We start from the raw sequence: 22,071 nt of genomic DNA, 5'->3' as shown, positions 1-22,071 counted from the left end.
AGATTCTTACCTCAAAAGACTGGATAGCTGATTGGTTGATGGGTCACTGAGGCTGTGAGAGACTAAGATTCAAAACACTGCTTTGCCATGTTCTTCCGTGCCAAATCAGTGCCTCACCTACCAGGTATTTTGTCTCAGTTTCTGCTATTGTGCTACTATAGTAGAAATAGTAGTTTCCACTGCTGAGGAAAAGGGCTGGGTCTAGTCAAAGCCACGTTATCTCTCTGCTCTAGTAATTATTTTATTATTGATGAATTAAATAATTGTCCATTACAAAATTTATACCATAATGACAATACCCATATCCAGAGATATGTCTGCACGAGTGTGTTGGTTTAGGCCCTGATGGGACCCGAGACCATGTTGCCGTTGCCCCTCCCCCACCCTCAGCTGGTCAGGCTGGAAGTGAGGCACAAACCCCGGGTTAAAATAAGAAGTAGTTTAATACAACAGTGTGATAAACAATCTGAACAACAACAGTAGAAATGGTAAAAACAACAAGCAGTAGTAACAGTAAACAAGACAAAAGATATACAGAGAGATACCATAATGGATACAGACAGCCCTGTGCTTCCCACGACCAAAACTATAAAGGAAAAGTTCCCGTGCTCCCGTGCCCGGACCTGATGTCAGCATAGTATGAATAACCCGGCGGGAGATCCCTTCCCCCTCTCTCTCTGCTGGGGAAACTTAACCCTATCCTAGCTGAACCAGGACATAATCCACCCCTTTATTCTATACCATCTGCATCATGTCCAGCTGCCATTTAGCAGTTAGCAATAACAAAATAACAATTTACAAAGGCACAGCATAATTCACAGCATGTTCTCACCCAGAATCAAGTCCCCCTGTGGTACACATCAGACCTCTCCATTGTCCTGCATCACCCACCAGGTGCACCCAGGTCCTTGGGCAAAAGCAATCCCATAGATGTGTTTGCCTTTACCTTTGCCTGGTGTAGGACTAAACCAGACCATTTTTCCCAATATATTCCTCATGCACACCACAGGGACTTTATCCCCATCTACAGCACGTGGAGGTTTTGACTGAGCTGGGCCAGCTCGACTGGCAGATCCTCTTGTGTTGACTAGCCAGGTGGCCTTTGCTAGATGCATGTCCCAGTCTTTGAAGGTGCCACCTCACAGTGCTTTCAATGTGGTTTTTAACAGTCCATTGTAGCGCTCGATCTTCCCAGAAGCTGGTGCGTGGTAGGGGATATGGTAGACCCACTCGATGACGTGTTCTTCTGTCCAGGCGTTTATGAGGTTGTTTCGGAAGTGGGTCCCATTGTCTGACTCAATTCTCTTGGGGTGCCGTGTCACCACAGGACTTGGGTTTCAAGGCCCAGGATGGTGTTCCGGGCAGTGGCGTGGGGTACTGGGTAAGTTTCCAGCCAACCAGTGGTTACTTCCACCATTGTGAGCACGTGGCGCTTCCTGTGGCGGGTCTGTGGCAGTGTGATGTAGTCGATCTGCCAGGCCTCTCCATATCTATATTTCAGCCATCACTCTCCATTTTGCTGGGGCTTCACCTGCTGGCATGTTTGATTGCAGCACACATCTCACATCTGTGGATGATCTCTGCAGTGGTGTCAATGGTGAGGTCCACCCCTTGATCTCGAGCCCACCTGTATGTTGTATCTCTACCTTGGTGGCCTGAGGTCTCATGGGCCCACCAGACTATGAACAGTTCACCTTTGTGCTGCCAGTCCAAGTCCACCTGAGCCACTCTGATCTCAGCAGCTTGGTCTGCCTGCTGGTTGTGTCAATGTTCATCAGTGGCCCGACTCTTGGGTACATGGGCATCCACATGGCACACCTTCACAATGAGGTTTTCCACACGGGCTGCAATGTCCTGCCATACTTCAGCAGCCCAGACAGTTTTACCCTTACGTTGCCAGTTGTTCTGCTTCTATTGCTGCAGCCATTTCCAAGGGTATTTGCCACTGCCCATGAGTCAGTGTAGAGGTAGAGCCTTGGCCACTTTTCCTGCTCAGCAATATCCAAAGCAAGCTGGATGGCTTTCACCTCTGAGAACTGGCTCTATACACCCTGTTCCTCAGCAGCTTCAGTGACCCGTCGTGTGGGACTCCACACAGCAGTTTTCCACTGTCGATGTTTTCCCACAATGCGACAAGACCCATCAGTGAACAGGGCATATCGCTTCTCCTCATCCGGCAGCTCATTATATGGTGGTGCCTCCTTAGCACGTGTAACCTCCTATTCTGGTGACATCCTGGAATCTTTGCTCTCTGGCCAGTTCATAATCACCTCTAATATCCTTGGGCAGCTGGGGTTTCCTATTCGAGCCCATTGTGTTATCAACACAACCCATTTACTCCATGTGGCATCTGTTGCATGATGTGTGGAGGAAGCCTTTCCTTTGAACATCCACCCCAGCACCAGCAGTCAGGGTGCCAGGAGGAGCTGTGTTTCAGTGCCGACCACTTCTGAGGCAGCCCGAACTCCTTCATACACTGCCAGTATCTCCTTCTCAGTTGGTGTGTAATTAGCTTCAGAGCCTTTGTATCCCCGGCTCCAAAAGCCTAGAGGTCGGCCTCAGGTCTCCCCAGGTGCTCTCTGCCAGAGGCTCCAGCTAGGGCCATTCTCCTCAACTGCGGTGTAGAGCATGTTCTTGACCTCCTGCCCTTCCCGGACTGGCCCAAGGGCTACTGCTTGGGCAATCTCCCACTTAATTTGTTCAAAGGATTGTTGTTGCTCAGGGCCCCATTCACAATCATTCTTCTTACGGGTTACGTGGTAGAGAGGGCTCACAATCAGGCTGTAGTTCGGGATGTGTATCCTCCAGAACCCCACAGTGCCCAGGAAAGACTGAGTCTCCTTTTTAGAGGTTGGTAGGGCCATGGTTGTTATCTTGTTTATCACCTCCACTGGGATGTGGCAATGCCCATCTTGCCATTTTATCTCTAGGAATGGAATTTCCCTTGTAGGCCCCTTAACTTTCTTTTGCTTAATGGCAAAGCCGGCCTTCAGGAGGATTTCAATGATTTTCTTCCCTTTCTCAAAGACTTCCTCAGCTGCATCCCCCCATACAATGATGTCATCAATGTACTGCAGGTGTTCTGGAGCCCCACCTTTCTCCAGTGCAGTATGGACCAGTCCATGGCAAATGGTGGAGCTGTGGCTCCACCCCAGAGCAATCGATTCCAGGTGTACTGGATGCCTCTCCAAGTGAACGTGAACTGTGGCCTGAACTCTGGCGCTATCAGAATGGAGAAGAACGCGTTAGCAATGTCAATCGTGGCGTACCACTTGGCTGCCTTCGACTCCAGTTCATACTGGAGCTCCAGCATGTCCGGCACTGCAGCACTCATTGCTGGTGTAACTTCATTCAGGCCACGATAGTCCACAGTTAGCCTCCATTCACCATTGGGCTTTCTCACTGGCCATATAGGACTGTTGAAGTGTGAGTGAGTTTTGCTGATCACCTTCTGGCTTTCTAGTTGACGGATCAGCTGATGGATGGGGACCAGGGAATCTCGGTTGGTGCGGTACTGCCGCCGGTGCACCATCCTGGTAGCAATCAGCACTCTCTGCTCCTCAACCTTAAGCTGCCCCACCACTGAGGGATCCTCTGAGAGGCCGGGTAAGGTGGACAACTGTTCAACCTCCTCCAGGGCAGCTACACCAAAAGCCCACCGGTACCCTTTTGGGTCTTTGAAGTACCCTCTCCTGAGATAGTCTATGCCCAGGATGCACGGGGCATCTGGGCCAGTCACAATGGGGTGCTTATGCCAGTCCTTCCCAGTCAGGCTCACTTCAGCTTCCAATAGGGTCAGCTGTTGGGATCCCCCTGTCACTCCGGAGATGCAGATGGATTCAACCCCACTGTAGCTCGATGGCATCAGGGTGCACTGTGTGCCAGTGCTCACCAAAGCCTTATACTCTTGTGGGTCTGACGTGCCAGGCCATCGGATCCACACTGTCCAGTAAATCCGATTGTCCCTTTCCTCCACCTGTCTGGAGTCAGGGCCCCTCCAATCCTGTTCAGCATCACTCACTTCTTGTGACAATGATTTACTTGTCCCCTCAAGAGGGTCAGACATAATGTTGGCCATTCTATTCTGTCTGGGGGATTTCTGACTGGACACTGGAGCTCCTTTTCTTGGAGGACTCCCCTTTTGCGATGGTCTTCCCTTTCAACTGCTCTACTCATGCAGCAGTGGGCGGTCCATCCCACCTCCTCATATTTTCTCCATGGTCACGGAGGAAAAACCACAGGGTGCCTTGTGGTGTGTACCTTCTGCTGCCTTTCTCTTGGGTGGGGAAACGTTTACTTCTAATGGCTGGGACATTAGCCCATGCAGGTGGAACATAGGACATGTCCTCTTCTATTCTCTGGATCCTCTGAGACAGTTCCTCCACAGCTGAGACCCAGGAATGTGGGGATGAAGGGAGATTTCCCTCATGTTGCTAGAGCTTTCCAACCACTCCATCCACTGTTAGAGTCTGGGTGTCTGTCCACCAGGACACTATTGCCAATGCTTTCGAGTGTGCTCCTGGTGCACTCTTCAGGAACTTTCACCACATCAGGTGTGTGCAAGGGGCCTGATCTGTGTGCATGGGTGACTATTCATCATTTGGATCACCATAAGTCATCTCAAACACAGCCAGTTCCCTGAGAAAGGCATCCAGAACCTCAAAGTTGGTCCACTTGCCTAGCTGACATAGGATATCATCCTTGTAGGGGTGCCTCTCCCTTACACTGAGCAGGAGTCGCTTCCAAAGGCTGAGGGTTGTAGTCTGCTTCCCTATTTCCCTATCAATGCCAGCATCCTTGTCCAATGATCCCAGCTGCCTGGCCTCTCTCCCCTCCATTTCTAAAGCACTGGGTCCAGTGTCCCAGCATGGGAGCAGCCAGGTGCAAATCTGTTTGCCTCCCAGGCAGCCAAAAATCTCTCTGCATACCTTGCAGCTCAGTCAGGGATAGAGATTGGATGTTCACCTCTGGCCCTTCCTCCTGTTCCCATGATGAGCCTGGCTCATCCCTATCCCCCACTTTCTGGTATATTTTGTTTTCTCTATCGGGACAACTGACACCAGTACTGGCTGGCTCTCTGGCTCAGTCACTGTGCTGGAGGCAACAGACTGGCTGTGCCTGTCCCCCTGACCCAGATACTGTACCAGTAACTTCACTCTCATATTCTGTAGCCTTTTCTCCCCCTTGAGATCAACGGGTGGTATTAAGGAGGACACAGTAGGCATGGGCAAGTCCCCAACACATTGCAGCGATTTGTGTCTCCTGGGTTTTGCCAGCTTGGTAACACACCCTTTCTAAGCACTCCATCAGCTTATCAGGGCTCTGCATTTGTTTGGGAGTGACATTCCAAAGCATTGGAGGTGCCCACCGACACAGGCCTTTGCCCATCTTTTCCCACACCCCTTGCCACTCACTATTATCTGGCCTCGGGGCAGGTTTCCGGGCACCGCTATTGTCAGAGAAACGCTGCATGGCCAAAACCGAAATCAGGCAGCCATTCAGAATGCATTGTGCCACAATCACACTGGCCTGCAGGCTCCAAGGATAACTGAAACTCCCAAAACCGAAGAGGATCCCTTCCCCTGGCTCACCCACAGAGGGGGTGAGACCCCTAACTAAAGCCCAAAGGGCAAACAGGTACCAGCCCACCCCCACACACGCAATACAAAGGCAGCATAAGCTGTCAGTAGCCCATATAACAAAACTATCCCCTTTATACGTTTTCCACCGACAACAAACACCAGCATTGGGATCACACAGTGGATATAAGGAATAATCCAGCCCCACCACGCAAGCAAATGGGCCAGCATTGCAAACGTTATTACACAGTACAAATACAATCAGAAAAAATTACACCCAACAGATTGCTCTAACACACTCTGATCAGGGTCTGTCCCTTTTTGATTCTTATTTTCGACCCAATGCGTGCCCCATGCTGGTGCACCAAATGGCTGTGGTGGTTTAAGCCCTGCTGGGACTGGAGAGGACATTGCTGTTGCCCCTCCCCCACCCTCAGCCCATCAGGCTGGAAGTGAGGCACAAACCCCAGGTTAAAATAAGAAGATATTTAATACAACAGTGTGATAAACAATCTGAACAACAACAGTAGCAATGGTAACAACAGTAAGCAGTAATAACAGTAAACAAGACAAAAGATATACAGAGAGATACCATAATGGTTACAGACAGCTGTCACGTCCCGGTCCGACGAGTGGGACACGTGACTCAGATTCACAAATCCCCAATTGGAGTTCACAACAAGTCTCCAAGTTCAAGCATTTATTAACTACCTACAATGTACTAATTGAACACATAATAATTGGCTAAGTACAGAGCAAGCTGTGGTGAGCAATACAATATGGTTTGCATTTCTTAATAGGAAAAGGAAAAGAGGGAGATAGAGGGAATGGGGGAATACAGATCACCAGTCTGGGTTCCTGCACTGATCCTGCTGGCAAGGGTTCCAGGAGGCGGCCATCTTTTTTGCTGGCACCTGTCATCTTTGCTTCACTGCTCTCTCCAGACAGCTGGCAGGGGGAGGGGGGGACAGGGAGAGGGACAGAGAGAGCATGCATCCTTTCTTCTCCCCTTTGATTTATACCCACTTTCCTTGGGTCCATCCCCTAGGTCGACCCACAGACCTACGTATCCCATGTACGGGGAGGGGCAAGGTGTTTCATGGGATGATGTAATTACATGATCATGACAGCCCTCGTTAGCATATTTAGGAGTGTTAACTTTAATATGCATTTTTCGATAATGAAGCAAAGCTCATTCACCGGACACATGGCCCTTGAAATCTGCCCAGGTGCCCCAGAGGAGAGCCCTCCTGCCTCCACAGGGCTCTCTCCCCCAGATACATCGGGCAGCATTATCAGCTTTGACCTCCACAGAATGCACCCTGTGACTCAGTTTTGTCTTGCGAGTGTTTGAGGCATTTCTTCTATCAGTCTCAACTTTTGCTTTCCCAGGTTGCTTGTCTTAGTTTCTCGTCTCTCACAACAGCCCTGTGCTTCCCACAACCAAAACTACAAAGGAAAAGTTCCTGCACCCAGACCTGACATCAGCATGGTATGAACAACCCGGCTGGACATCTCTTCTTCCTCTCTCTCTGCTGAGGAAACTTAACCCTATCCTAGCTGAACCAGGACAACTAGGAAAGTATCCAATTTCATCCTCTGACACGGTCAGCTCTCAGTTTTGAGAGAACCCACCTATACACTATGGGCAACATGGTGATTATGGCACTCACTATGCATCAACCCTTATCCATGTGCAAGAGAAAGCAGGCATCACATTCAGGAAATACTAACAAATTATAGGAGGCCACTAAGAAAATCCTCAGGTGACTGAATCATGACCATATGCTTGCAACTATCCCACAGCTTTCCACAATTCAGCACCTACTATGTTGTGGCCACATATGCCTGTGAGCTGTGAAACTGTGGCCTTCTGCCCAATGCAGATGTTGCCAGAAAATACTTGGACAAGGATACCCAGCACCTTGGAAATCTGACAGTATTAGTTATAACCTAACATACAGAGCAAGCATGGAATTCTAATGGAAAATGGCCATGTAGTCCCAAATTACCATGGATACACAAACCACTAATAAAAGGTAAATCAAAGGAACATAGCAAAAATACTCATCTGAATCAATTCTGATGACAGCACTACATACCATGTCTGATAGGGCAGCAGCTACTGTATCATTTTGGCTGTGAATGTCTGTATGCTTTAGAAAAGTGTCTTCTCTCTGGTGCACCTGATGTTAGAAAAGTGCTGCATAGTAATGTTCAATTACCAGCCATAGAATAAATTTGTTAAGTGGCAGAATAAATCAAACAAGAATAATATTCTTAAAAGATACACAGTCTCATCACAGATTGATCTGTAAAGGAAATAACATTTTAACAGTCACTGCAAGGAAGCTGAATATCAAATATAGAAACACATACAGCAGAGTGGGCTTTCAAGATGCTTTCATTCAACCTAGTGTTTTCAAAGGACACGTGGAGTATTTGTTTCTGTAACATACAGATCATTAGCAGTTGAGTGTCTATTCTTCTGTGGTTGCTTAAGACTGAGCTGCAACTGGTAACACTGATCTGGGAAAAGTGATTTGGGGCTATATTCCATTTTCCATTCATACTACATACTTTTACAGATTTTGATTTTATGGTTACTATCAGCTTTACAGAATGTTTTAATAGACTTTTGCAATATTTATTTTCCAATACAGTCATGTTTAAACTCCTTATCATGATTATAACCGCACATGAATAATGAATTACAGCTCTAAAATTTTTTGGACAAAAAGTTACATATGATAAGCTACTCATGTCTGCCCTGTCATCTTCAGTGCTCTTTTGCATGTAGTGCTACAAAACCCTTAGAAGGCAGTTGGTCCAATGGTAAGTAATGAGATCCTTTTCCTTCAACATATGCTTTCAGAACAGATGAAAACAAACTCAAAAAAAAAAAAGTTTGTCCCAGCTTTCTGAACTTGTCAAAAAACCCAAAGAGGAGATACACTGAGCTGACTGGTTTTAAGTTCTTCATTAGATAACAGCTCAATCCATATTGGCTGAGTGCATGGATACTCTCCCTGTCACACACTGTGCTGGAAGGAGAAAAGGCACAGGATCATAGATAAATAGGACTTGGAAAATTTGCTTTGATTTAAATCTGGATACAGTTTCCATGACTGCTTGTTTAGAGTGAAATGTAACTAGTAAGCACAGGCAGAAAGGGACTATGATCATGCCCTGCTGATATAAACACAACTAAATAATCCCTCCTGAACTATAGAAATTTAAAGATCAGCATCTACCACTGTTCCTGGCAGTAAATTTCATCGAGTCATTTCTAGAATAAATTACTACTCAACATGAAAGGGCTTTACAGAACCAAATATTAAAGAAGCAGCATCCTTTTTTTAAATTACATTTTTCTTGGAACATCAAACGAAATCCCTTAACTGAATCTTGGTTTTTGCACCTCAGCTGCTTGAGCAAAACAAGGAATAAGTATTACGGGGAAAGTTACCCCAAAAGTGAGGTTGTTCTTTAGTCATCATCAGCTATTTTGGAAATATGCGTTCAACAGTATCATTCTGGGTTTTGTTAGTTCATGATGCCATAGCCAGATCTTGCTAGATTTTTCTTATGCAGTGCAATATCATAAGCAGTATTATGACATTCCTCTCTGGAAAACAATTCTTCCTTTACAATAAACCTGATTCCTTTAAAAAAATCTTTTAAAAAGATAGAGGATTTCTCTCTGATACAGTAGGATCACTTAAGACTGGAAGAGTTAGAGGAAGTCTTGCCAGAACAGTAGTAACTTATTGATGAGCAATGGAGCTTTTTGCTCTTGTAGAGCTCAGCTGGATATGGATGCTCAAGACTAGACTAACTTTGAAAAATGGAAGCTCAGAAACAGTAACAGAACATTTCTTCATCCAGATAGCATGTCATTTCCAGACTAAAAGAGGCAAATAGGGAAGAAATAGGACAGAGCTTGCCACTGCTACTGTGTATGACCAACGTGGGCTGGAGGTGGACATATATGCTCCAGTCAATTACCAGTGTCAAAACCTGGTAACTGGCTGTTGCAGACAAAGAAGTAGGATAGCTCCATCCAAGAACCCCTATGAAAGCTATTCCTAAAACCATTCCTTCAGAAGCTTAAAAACTAGTTTTAAGGGCATAGCTGTAGTGACCCTTTGTGGGAGGAGACTCTGTGTTTTAGTCTCCTAATCATCTGAGAGTCAAAAATCTGTCAGTTATTCGTACTCAAAGCAAAGAAAATCCTGCTTTGTCTGTTTCAAGAGACCTGTCAAAAATCACTCAAAATAAATTTCACTGTACTTTCCCAAATCTCAAGATAGGGTGGGAATCTGCTAAGATTTGTGTAGTGCTGCATTCAAGCCATCCTACACTGTTTCTAATAGTTTAATTTCCCCATCTATTTGATGAAATCCTGTTACTAAATTCCTTTTACTTAATTTAGAAACTTTAGATAAGTGCCTTTAGTTAAGCGGAAGTTCTATGAAAAGACAGTGAATAGAGACAGGCACCACTGGCCAGTAAATCAGACCTCAAGTGGACCAACTCCCTGTTTTGCTGATTATTAGGTCTAGCATAAAGGACACAGCCAGCATAAAGATGAACCAATAACCAAATTGTATTTGATACAAGAGGGTCAGTACATGGGTAAGCACTGGGGGTACAAACAAGTCAGTCAGATTATACATAATTAACATCAATCCCACTGACCCCAACAACAACACCACACAACCAACAACAGGTGAAATAAATGGTGAAATGCAGTTTCCCATAGAATGGACAGGAGACAACCAAGTCAACAGGCCAAATACATAAGACCAAGAACACCACATACTAAATCTCTACACAGCCCACATTGACAAAAGCCAGACCTGACTGGAGCCCAGTTCCAACAAAGCAAGAGGTCCTTCCCCAGCAGGAAACTCTGCAAAGTGCATCCACCTCACAAACACTACCCTTTTCTGCACGTGGTCCCAGCTTTTATCCCTAAGTGGGACACCTGACCTTTGTTTACTTAATGTGGGACACCTGGGACTCCTTTACCTAATGGCTCTCCCTGCAAGGGCCACACCCTGGAGGGAAGCTTAAAGGTAAACTCACCCACCCCTTTGTGCAGGGCTGTGGGAATCACCCAATATGTCACTCTTAATTTGGGGCTTGGGGTGGAAACCCCAGCATTTCACACTCTCCAAAGGTTTTATCTCCATTTCACACTCACCCTCTCCAAAGGTTTTATCTCTCTCCTTGGAATATATAAGAATTATAAAGTAACTATATTCCCAATTTTGTCACCTCAGGTTCCTAAAGTTAAGGAAATAAATCTGTGACTTACTGTGGACCTAGTTATTAGTGGTATAAAGGTACATTCCCTTGCGGGACTTGGCTATATTTGGATATGCACTTTTACACTGTTATAATCTTCTTTACCCAAGGGGAGTTGTACTACTTAAGCTACACTGATATAGTCAAAAAAGCACAATTTTCTGGTACAGACATATCCAGTCTTCTCATTATAGAGTTTATGGCTCATTTTCTAATGGTTAATAAATTGGGACAATATTCTCTAGCAGGGGGGCAATATTTCCTACTGGGGGGTAAGGGGAATAGAGATTAGGATAGGCAGGCAAGTGGCAAATATAGAGGCAATAAGTATCAAGATTCTGTAATTTTCAAAGTTTTGTTTTGTCAGTCAGAACTGTATACAGCCTGTCTCACCTGCTGCCTCACCTACTGGCCTTTTATTACTTCAGCCTTTATTCCTTGAAAGATACACTTGTGAAATGAGCCCACCAATTACCTTGCCAATAAGCAATCTGATCCCAAGCCAGATGCCATTCTGTCTGTTTCAAGTATGGAAGGCTGGAGTTTGTGTCTCCTCAGTAGGCAGAAGGCTGCCTTTTTTTTCTGAAGCTGGGTCTAAATAAGAGACCTCTCAAATACCTGCATCCAGTTCAGCCACTGGCTTGCTATGTGATTACTTATGCCTCAGCTTTACCAAACATAAAACGGGACTGATAGTGATACTTTCCTCATGAGGGAAGAGCTAAAAGGAAGAATGCTCAATAGAGGTATAATTCTTTGGGAAAGTCAGGTAAAAAGTGAGAAACTACACCCATTATCCTTAGCAACTCACCTGCACTCAAAATCATCTACAGTGTAAACTGAAAACAATATAAAAATGTAGCTCTTTAAAAAAGTGCCAGTAATGCTCTGATGCCAGCCCTTAAAACCGATTTGCAAACCCTTAGGAAAGAACGTGGTTGTTAAATTATCATATATGTTAAACAACTGTAGCCAATGGGCCTGCCCTACTACGGAAAAAAACAAAGAAATGAAATTAAGAGCTTTCTGTCCCGGAACACTATCTAATCTGGGAATACACCATTCTGTGTACAGATTGCTTCAATAATCTGGACCAAACAAAGGTAATGGGGGACTCTGAAGTTGTCATTTCAAGAAATGAGTATGCGATGATGTTATCAGTTTACTAAATATACTCTTGCTTTTTCCTGCTCCACAGGTTGGCACATCTCAGGCTGTACTGCAAAATACATCAGATAACTAAGCCAGCTGTAAAAACATTTTTTTAAGCCATGGATCAATTTCCCAGACAAGTTCACAGCACAGACATCAATATGGGGAATGAATGGGGAGGAATACGTTAAAACAACATTGCTGCCTGATAACTTTGTCTTATGAAAGTACTCGGACAACACAGTTCACATGTACGTCCCCAAACAATTCAAGCCAGTGTACATTTATGTCTTTTGACAATCCATCTTCACATACAGATGCTAATGAAAAGTCTCTCAGCATATTCTCAAAGGCAAACTAACACTGGTGTGGTAACAAATTCCCTGCTTTTATGATGTAAGGAAGGAGACAAAGCACACTTTCAAACCATGACCTTTTCTGTAATAGTTTTTCTGAATGAGATAGTTGCTGCTGAGATAGTATCTAAAGAATCCAGCCCTTGGATAGCTGCTTCTCTCTGACTTAGTGCCTTTGCCCTGTTTGACAGCACTTTATTTAGTTTTCCAGATTTCACTACAACTTGCATAAACTGTTGCACTGTCTGAATGTAGTGCCATTACAGTGGGTTTCTTACCAGGAATCAAAACCACAGGGAAAGTAGAAAGGAGGGCAGAAAACAATATGTCAATAGCAATTCTTCATGAGAGAAAAGCAATTTCCTTGTGAAAAGACAAAAAGTGAAAAATCCTCAGAATAAAGGAAAAAGAGCAAGTGAAAGAGGGAAAAAAAAAAAAAAGAAAAAAAAAAAAAAAAAAAAAAAAAAAAAAAAAGGAAGAAAAATCAAACATCCTTGTTACTAAGACATGTAATAAAATCTCTTTACTACCCAAATAATCTCTGCTCCAAGCCAGTTAGTTATGACACTCAGATATGTCTGCTGCAAAACAGTAAAAGGTAGAGGGGGATTGATGTCCCGTTCCAGTTCTTTCTGTACCACCTCTCACCTCCAAGTTCTGCTGAATGTGACATTTTTCCCTGGCACCTAATACACAGAATTCTGCTGCTAATTTTATGCACAGAGTTCTCATGCTGTGTAATTTGAGGCCAGAGACGACTCCAACAGCCTGCCAGATAGAGTACACACCCTTCAACACTGCTTCTACTGCAGATAAATGGGGGAAGGGGGAAGGAAATGAGCCAAACAAGAAACAAGAAACAAGCTTCCAAACTTGCCCAAGATGTTTGGCTGATTTTGGCTCTCAGATCTACCAGGGATCTCTCCAGCTCTCCCTGTCCTTTTTGTCAGCCGCCCAGTCCAGTGGATTTGCCAGCAATTACAAAAACTCAGACAACTTAAGGCACTCACTTTCCCCCTTTTTTTCCCATACTAGATTCTATCTGGCTGCTCTAATACTAAAACAGGCTGTTGGCCACAAGGCTCTTTTAATACTACCCTAAGACAGAATAAGTGATTTCTGCAAAATTATAATCAAGGATTTAAAAGAGAAACTTATGTCTTTTTTTTTTTTCCCTACCTCGATTAATATCTCTGCATCTCACAGAGCTAATCTGCACCGTAATACATTCCACTAAAGTGAGAATGGACAAGTAGCCTTCAAAACCTGGCCTGACCATACTCAAAATGTATCCTCATTAACTGACTAGAAAAGTCTTTTTGCAGACACCCCCCTTTGCTTCTAGCTAACTGGACCAATTTTTGCTGAAGTCTTTTAGTGGAATCATCACTTTCCACAGTAGAGAAGGTCTTTAATCAGACCCATTTTTGATATGACTTACTTCTATCCTAGTGCTGATAATGCCAGAAGAATGTCCCATACCACAGTCTTCTCCCAAATCCAACTTTTTTTTTTTCTCTTGACAGTATTAATCAATAGTCAGTGAGGGAACTACAGGTTAAAAAGAAAAAAGAACTTTGATAACAGAATTCTATCAATAACTTCTTCTACTGCAAATACTTTATGCCAGGACAGAATAAACTGCACTGCCTAAAGACTTCTTTGGATGGTATAGCAGCCTCCTCACTAATGCTTCTTCTCTTACCATTATGTTGACCAGCAGTATTAAGTACAGAACTGGTCTTAAAAATAATGGATCTCAGGCCTTGCTGTACACTAAATGCTATTATAGCCCACAGACCTGTCTGAGACTAAACAAAATCTTTCTTGAGAATTTGAGAAGAGCTGGGACTTACCACTGTTCAGCTACAACAGAACATCATGAGCTTTGGCATGCAAAGAACTTCCTTTACAGTTCCTATCATCATGAAACAATGTGCCTATAGAGAGAGAACAAGGAATGAAAGATTGAGAAGAGGAACTTAATCCTTTTTTCCATATCTGGGGTGTAGGATAAACAAAAGGTTAGGCATAAATGTCAGATAAATCCATATACTGATCTGGTACAGCCATCAACATGGCCAACTGGAGAAAAAGAAGAGAATGGGAGGAAAACCGGGGACAATGAACAGTTGACAAAAAGAGGAACATAAAAGGAAAAAATAGGGATGTGTGGAAACAATCAATGTAAAAAAGGATTGGAAAGAATTCCTCATCTAAAGACATGCATTGCTTTGTCAGACTTGACCTACATATGTCTGGCTATCTAATTTATGAGAGACATAAAGCTGACCAGCCAGCAGGTTGGTAATAAATTATATCTCTTAGATAAGCCAAGATTATTTACATTAGGAGAGAGGAAAGGAAAACTGACAAATAAGAATCTTGCCCTTGCCCTGTGGGGCACTGCCTAGGATATACTGTGTTGACACCCAAATATCTGCAGGTGTCCTGAGGTGGCAATATTGCTTGCCAGGGCCTACCCGTTATAAAAGCTAACAGAGAACTTCTTTTACACTGCCTGACAGCATGGCTGCCTAACACAACTACACTTTCAGATCCACAATACTTGCAATTTTGCTGACCAAGCTTTGCTCAAATCTTTGCTTTTTCCTCTTCTTTCATATATCTTCATTGTTTATCTCCTTTATTTATATATATGTGCACTTTTGTGTGTGTGTGTGTGTGTGCATTAGCAAAACAGTAGTCAGTAGGTCAAGGGAAATTATTTTTCTTCTCTACTAAATGCTTATATGGCTCTATCTGGAATATTATCACTAGTTTTGGAGCCCCCAGAACACGAGAAATATTGATAACCTGAATATAATGATATACAATGAAAGGCTCAAGAAAATGTGTTGGAGAACGGCTTGCAGAGAGCAAGGCCATAGCTCCCTGCAGGAGCTCATCAGCCATAGCTCCCTGCAGAAGTCGGTCCCAACCACCTGAGGTAAACAGAGGAAAAAACCCAGGGTACAGTTATACTAATGAGGAAGGAGATTCAAGGCTCAGTGATGCTAACAGGGACTGTTGTGAGAACAAAGAGATAAGTTGGGGCACATTATGACCTTGGGGGTGAGAATAAAAACAGCCCTGGGAGGGAAACAGGTTCAAAGCAAGAAAAATGTTTATGCATACCAGAAATGCCACAAGGGGCTGGGATATTATAATGTGACCTTTTAGATGTAGCCAATGGCTGAGATATTATAATGTAGTTTCTAAATGTATCCAATAGAGTTGCAAGTAGTGTATTGTAGAGCGCTTATATAAGGTGTGATTTCTTTCAATGAAGTTGAAGCTTGCTCTATCATTCACATTGAATCAGCTGCTTGCTTCCTCTGCCCGCCGCAAAAATGGATTTGTTTAGCTTAGAGAAGACTGGGAGGGAGATCTAATTGCTAATCTAACTAAACAAAGTGGGATTAAAGAGGAGACATAGCTAGACTCTTCTCCTAGGTGGGCAATTAAAGGACAGGAGACAGAATTCACAAGTTACAACAAGAGAAAAATTTCATTGGACATAAGAAAAAATAATTCAAAATGAACTGGAACATGCACACAGAAAGACTATGGGATCTCCATCCAGGGAGATTTGCAAACTTTGACTAGACAAGCTTGATCTATCTTTTATATTATCCCAGCTTTAAGCAAGGCATTGAATAGATGACATCTGCTGGTCCCTTCTAAACTTATTTAGTCTATGTTCACATACCAGATGCTACCTTCAGCTAATCAAAGTCTCCATTGGAGTTACTGGTCACCTTATCCAAGACAATCCGCTTGACCTAAATGAAAATCTGACACACATTTGGCAACTGTAAACATTTCAGACAGTCTACAGTACAGTGCTATAAAATTAAATTTCCTGTATTAAAAAAAAAAAAAAAAAAAAAGGACTGGGAGGAAACACAAGTTCTCCTAAAACCAAGACTTCTATAAACACTACCTTGAATAACTTCATAGTAACACATATTGATGGATATTCTTAGATCAGATTGCCAGAAGGAATCGACTGACCTCGTCTTGTTTATACTACCTACCTCATGCATCTGCAAATTCTTTTCTCTTTGAACACAAACGTTTCGCTCCTCACCATTTTCACCTTGAGGCACTCATGCCTCTTCAAGCCCATCTTCCTCCTCAACTTACTTTCCTCTCATCACCTTTTTTTCTCTTTTTTTGATCCCAATCTCAGCCTTTATTCCTCTAGCCCTAAATCTCTGATCCCAAGCTGGAAAAGAATTCTTCAAGGCACCTCCCCTAAAGAGCAGCTAATTATTTGGCTTTGGGCCTGCTCCTGCTTTGCCAGCTCTCCCTTGTCAACAGGTCTATCAAGTGTGTCAAGAAACTCATAAACTGACCTGGTAATCCCAGGGAAAGCCCAATCTATTTAATGATTCTTGTAAAATAAGTTTGATGCCTATAGATCAGCCTTCCTCAAACATTGTCTGACATATCAAATATTTAGTGCTTGAATTGGGGGAGGAGGGGAATATGACTACCATGAAAATTAATAGAGCCTAAACTTATGAACTACACAAGCACAAGACCTACACTAATTTTATTAGCAGTAAATATAGTTCTTCAGGTTTTCTTTTGCCTTGGTAGCTTGGCTCCTATTACCCTCAGTGTCCTTATTAGTTCTGTGGCCTTTAGACACCAAGAATCTTACTGTGGCTATAGAAATTTAGCATGCCAGTCTACATGTCTGACACAGTGAAAAACAGGATGAAGAAAAATTACATGACTTGAAATTGGTCTCTTAAGACCATTAACTAGTGAGCCATCAGAAAGGCTGCAGAGTTTTACAAATATACCTAGTTCAGAGAACAAGAATCACAGAAGATAATACTTTCACCACATGACTATGTAAATCCAATCGCTATTTCAGATATATAATTTGAAAACTCAGTGTAATTTTGCTCAGTTACAGAAAAGTTGCTGTTCATGTTAGAATGCCAGACATAATGCTTACCGGCCCACCTATGTCATGATGTAAATATATAAAGAGTTTATGAACATCAGAATTTTTTATAATAGAAGAATTGTTAGTTTCTCTCACTCATGAATACATGTTTTGATTCATCAGAGCAAATCTGTATTCCCACTCTGAACACTTTCTTTCCAATAGTGCTTTATTCCATATGTTGCAGAAAAAAAAATGAATACAAAACACATTTATTTGCTTTGGCAATATAGTTCACATTCTTAGTCCTGCTGATGATTGTCTTATGCTTTCAAAGTCTATCAGATTTAGTTAGGCTAATAGTGGATACTCTACTTTTACATATAATCCTTCTTCATATCTCAATAAACTCTTTACTGAAATAATAGCCATCCAGCTGCTAAATCCACCAGCTAATTAAACACTGTGTGAAAGGACATTTCTTTCAAAGCAGACTTAATTTTTATCAAATGATTACTCCATCTTAATTTGAATAATAATTATTCAAATACATTTTTCTTTTTAACCTCTTCTCATCTAAGTCCTTGCTTGGGCCCTTGGGCCCAAGAAAAACTAAAAATCTAACTGTGAGATAGCAAAAGAAGGCATGAAGAAGGCAAGGGGAAAAAGGGCATTAAATAGTTACTGGATTCTCATTTAGCCTCCAAATCTGGCTTCAGAGGGACTATTCATAGTTTAAAAGTTAAGCATAAAGCAGAAGGCTGTTCAAGATCACAGTGCCTTTGGCACAAGAATTGTTTCTCGCTATGAAACATTCAAGTACAATACTTATGAAAGGCCCTAGTTACAGTTGGATCTACAAAATTCAATGCAGTACAAAAACAAGTTAGAAAGAAGCATCTAGAAAAGAAACTTCTAGTAATTTCTACTAAGTCTATTCTTCAAATAAATATCTGACTGAGTTTTCTTGTATTGATTTGCCTTGCACCTCCATATTTGACTGCATATATGAATTACTGGTCAACATGTCTACTTTTCTACCCCAGACAGTGTTAAGAAGATGCAGTAGCCATGCTTAAGAATTCACACTTGAATTAATGCTGCTACAGAAGTGCAAAGATTTTCTCTAATCATGACAGTCTATAAAAAGTATGTAATGAGGAAGAGGACTTAACAATAGCTACTTTTTATGGGCTAGCAAACTATCTAGAGCTACAGGAGAAGGGTGTTTGCTATATGCTATTCAGTCCAGTCAGGATATCCTTTCCTTCATTTTGTAAAGGGAACAACTCTCTTAAATGCTTGCACATTTGATTTTCTTTCTCCAAGTGTCTATACCTACAAAAATCCCTTCTCACCCAAAACCAACCTATTTATTTCTCTAAACTATGACTGTATGGTGTGCCACTCAAAGGGAGACATTAGCAGATGTTTTTGTTTTGCTGTCTCATCTTCAGACTCCTTTTAAGGAGCTATTAGTCTTTAAGATTCCCTAATCCCCCAACTAAATTTATCAGCAGTTGATTGCAGCCAAGAGTTAAGCTAAATTAAACTTCGAAGTCCCTGTACAGTTGTATCAGATGCATGTCTGGTAGGGGAGGTGGAACAGAAAGCTCCAACTGTTCTACTTACCAAGAGATAGGAGAACCATGCTTTTCTCTAAAGTTTTCTCAAAGCTTCCACACAATCTTCAAGATCACCACAATTTTGCTGATTTTATAAGAGCAAGAACTCAACTATTGAAACAACTCAACATTTAACTCCATATCAGGTGTGTGCATGCATACATGTGCATAAATTTGCACACAGGTACATACTTTTCTCTACAAGTGTGTATATTATATATGGAGAAGGTATGTGTGCACACACACTTAGGTTAAGGTTCATGCATGCTTGAGACACCTGTTCCAACTGACACACATATGATGAATAGGTATCTACATGTCTCTCATATATATGTATCCATATCTCTCTCACACATAAATGTGTGCATGCATATGTACTTATCTATCTGTTCCCCAGGCTTTGATGTCACACAGTCAATCATACCGTTGTTTACTTCTCTCACACTCACAAGCAATTACCAGAACAGATATTCCTCCTGTTCTCACTCCTGCTCTCAGTGAGTGGTAAAATACAGTGTCTCATATAATTTGCATGTCATCATCAGTAGTTGGTTAGTTTTGATGGCAATGTATGATAATACCTTATTACCCCAGAACTGTGAAATTCTATGGTACTTCTGTGTCAGAAGAGGGTCGATTATGTGTCCTTACAGACACACCAAAAAAGAAACCCCAAAACAACCATATACAACAAGACATAAAAAGGGACAGTCCAGTATGTACTTTTTCTTAAACTCTTAACTGAGTTGAGACTACAGCTCTCTGCATTTAAAAGCGATTCTTGCAAACCAGGTCACAGTAAGCTGGTGAAAAAAAACAAGCTTCCTCTACAAAGACTTCACAACATTTACTCTGAGGACACATCAATGATTTGTTACCAAAATAACTTGTCTATCATTTTCACCAGGTTTTTTTTTTCAAGAGAGAAAGTGTGTGTGACAAGTGTGATTTCTGTTGTCTGTATCCCCATGGCTACTAAAAACAGAAAGGGAACTGGGCACATCACAACGCACGAAATATCAGGTTAAAAAATTTCAACACAACAGCTCATAGAAACAGACGCTTGCTTTCTTCCACCTTCATCCTCCCATATCACACTAAAGAAAAGGGAAAAAGAAGTCAACAGAAAACTAGCCAAAGCCATATAAGGGAATAAAATATGTCCTCTAGAAATGTAAACCTCTCTAAAAATAGGATGAAGGGCTAAGCAAGTCACTTGGTTTTACTCACAGCAGTAATAAAGGGTCCTTGTAAGGGATTCACACAAGTTCTGTGCTATTACAGTAGTATCTGTCTCCTCATTGCTGGAGAGAAACAGTGAAGAGGATTTAGAGCATGTGTAACCTGAGAGAGAAATCATCTGTCATTCCCTCACAGGGCATTAGCAAACTTTCCCTCTCCTAGGAGAAGTAAGAGCCTCTCTTCTTCCCCCGCCTCTTGGGATTATAGCTTTAGGCATTATTATAATATACATGTTTATGTATAATATTGATAATTAGAAAAAATCTAGCTCTATTAAGAAAGAGTAAGGGAAGCCCAGTTGAAAAAAGACAACATTCCATGCAATACACAGGGTAAACCTGGTAGCAAGGAAGACCTGAAGTAACAAACAGATGTTCTCTGTGAAACAGTTGATTTGTTGGTGTTTCAGTTGTCTGTCCTTTAACAGGAGGAAGTGTTGGAAAAATAAATTGCAAAAGTCAGATGATAGGAATGGAAGACATGGAGGTACTCTACCTCAGAGACCAATGAACTTTTTAGTATGCCCTGATACTTGTTTTTTCTTTCCCACATTAGAGGGTAGAAATGTCAACAGATGTGCAGAAAAGTAACAGACAATACATTTCAAAGAGCAAAGCACGATATTAATGATCAATTTACTGAAATATCTTATTCTTCTTCAAGACAGCAGCTTCTGTGTCCCACTGAAACCAAAACTCAAAGGGCCTGGGGCTACTGCCTCTTCCAAATAACTGTCAAAATACCATAGTATGAGCTAAAAGTGCTGTTGAGTATCATTCAGATCTGTACCACATGCTATTATATGTTGATCCTCCACTTGTAGATACAACATTTCTTTTACCTACACAAGGAATATTCACAAAGTTTTGAAAGGAGGAGTGCAAAACGCCCTGCAATAAGGTGATTTATTTAAGAGATCACCACTGTGAACTTTTTAGGAAGGAGAAACTATACAAACACCCAAAAGCAAAAAGTATGCCCATAATGAGCATCAGCTCAGATGTGCAGAACATTAAAAAAATGCAAAGTAAGTTTCTATAAAATGGGTTAGTCCAATAAAACTATTTTTTCAAAAATAATGTTTTGAAATCATAAGAATAAACTTTTTCACATTGCCTAGGAAAAAAATTAAATGCCCATATAATAGATTATGAACAGGGTGATAGGATGATTATCAGAAGGAATGTCGAAAAGGGAAAGGTTAGAAGCTGTTGTACACTGGTAATAGCAGGAAAAAAAATATACTTCCCTTATCATAGAATCATAGAATGGTTTGGATTGGAAGATCATCTAGTTCCACTGCCCTGCTATGGGCAGGGTCACCTTCCACTAGACCAGGTTGCTCAAAGCCCTGTCCAGCCTGGCCTTGAATGCTTCCAGGGAGGAGGCATCCACAGCTCCTCTGGGCAAACTGTTCCAGTGTCTCACCACCTTCACAGCACGAAATTTCTTCCTTATATGTAATCTAAATCTACCTTTTTCAGCTTAAAACCATTAGCACTCATCCCATCCCTACACTCCCTGATAAAGAGTCCCTCCCCATCTTTTCTGTAGCACCCTTTAAGTACTGGAAGGCAACTATAAGGTCTTCCTGGAGCCTTCCCTTCTCCAGGCTGAACAACCCTAATTCTTTCAGCCTGTTCTCATAAGGGAGGTGCTCCAGCCCCCTGATCATCTTTGTCGCCTCGTCTGGACCCACTTAAGCATGTCTGTGTCCTTCTTATGTTGGGGGCCCCAGAGCTGAACACAGTACTCCACCTGGGGTCTCATGAGAGCAGAATAGAGGGGGAGAATCACCACCCTAGACTTGCTGGCCACACTTCTCTTGATGCAGCCCAGGATGCAGTTGGCTCTCTGGGTTGCAAGCACACATTGCTGGCTCACAGTCAGTTTTCAAT

At 42.4% G+C, this 22,071-nt stretch overlaps 1 protein-coding gene across 9 annotated transcripts in view; it reads right to left on the bottom strand.

Moving 5' to 3' along the window:
• The window catches only part of NCF4 (neutrophil cytosolic factor 4), a 65,087-nt gene that overhangs the window by 12,207 nt on the left and 30,809 nt on the right, over nt 1–22,071 (bottom strand). The gene's annotated exons all lie outside the window — the stretch shown is intronic.

This window comes from Athene cunicularia, assembly GCF_003259725.1.
Source record: "Athene cunicularia isolate RWA chromosome 1 unlocalized genomic scaffold, athCun1 chr1_part2, whole genome shotgun sequence".
Lineage (NCBI taxonomy): Eukaryota > Metazoa > Chordata > Aves > Strigiformes > Strigidae > Athene > Athene cunicularia.
Note: the sequence above shows the minus strand (reverse complement) of the source record. Positions and strands in the feature narration are given on the sequence as shown.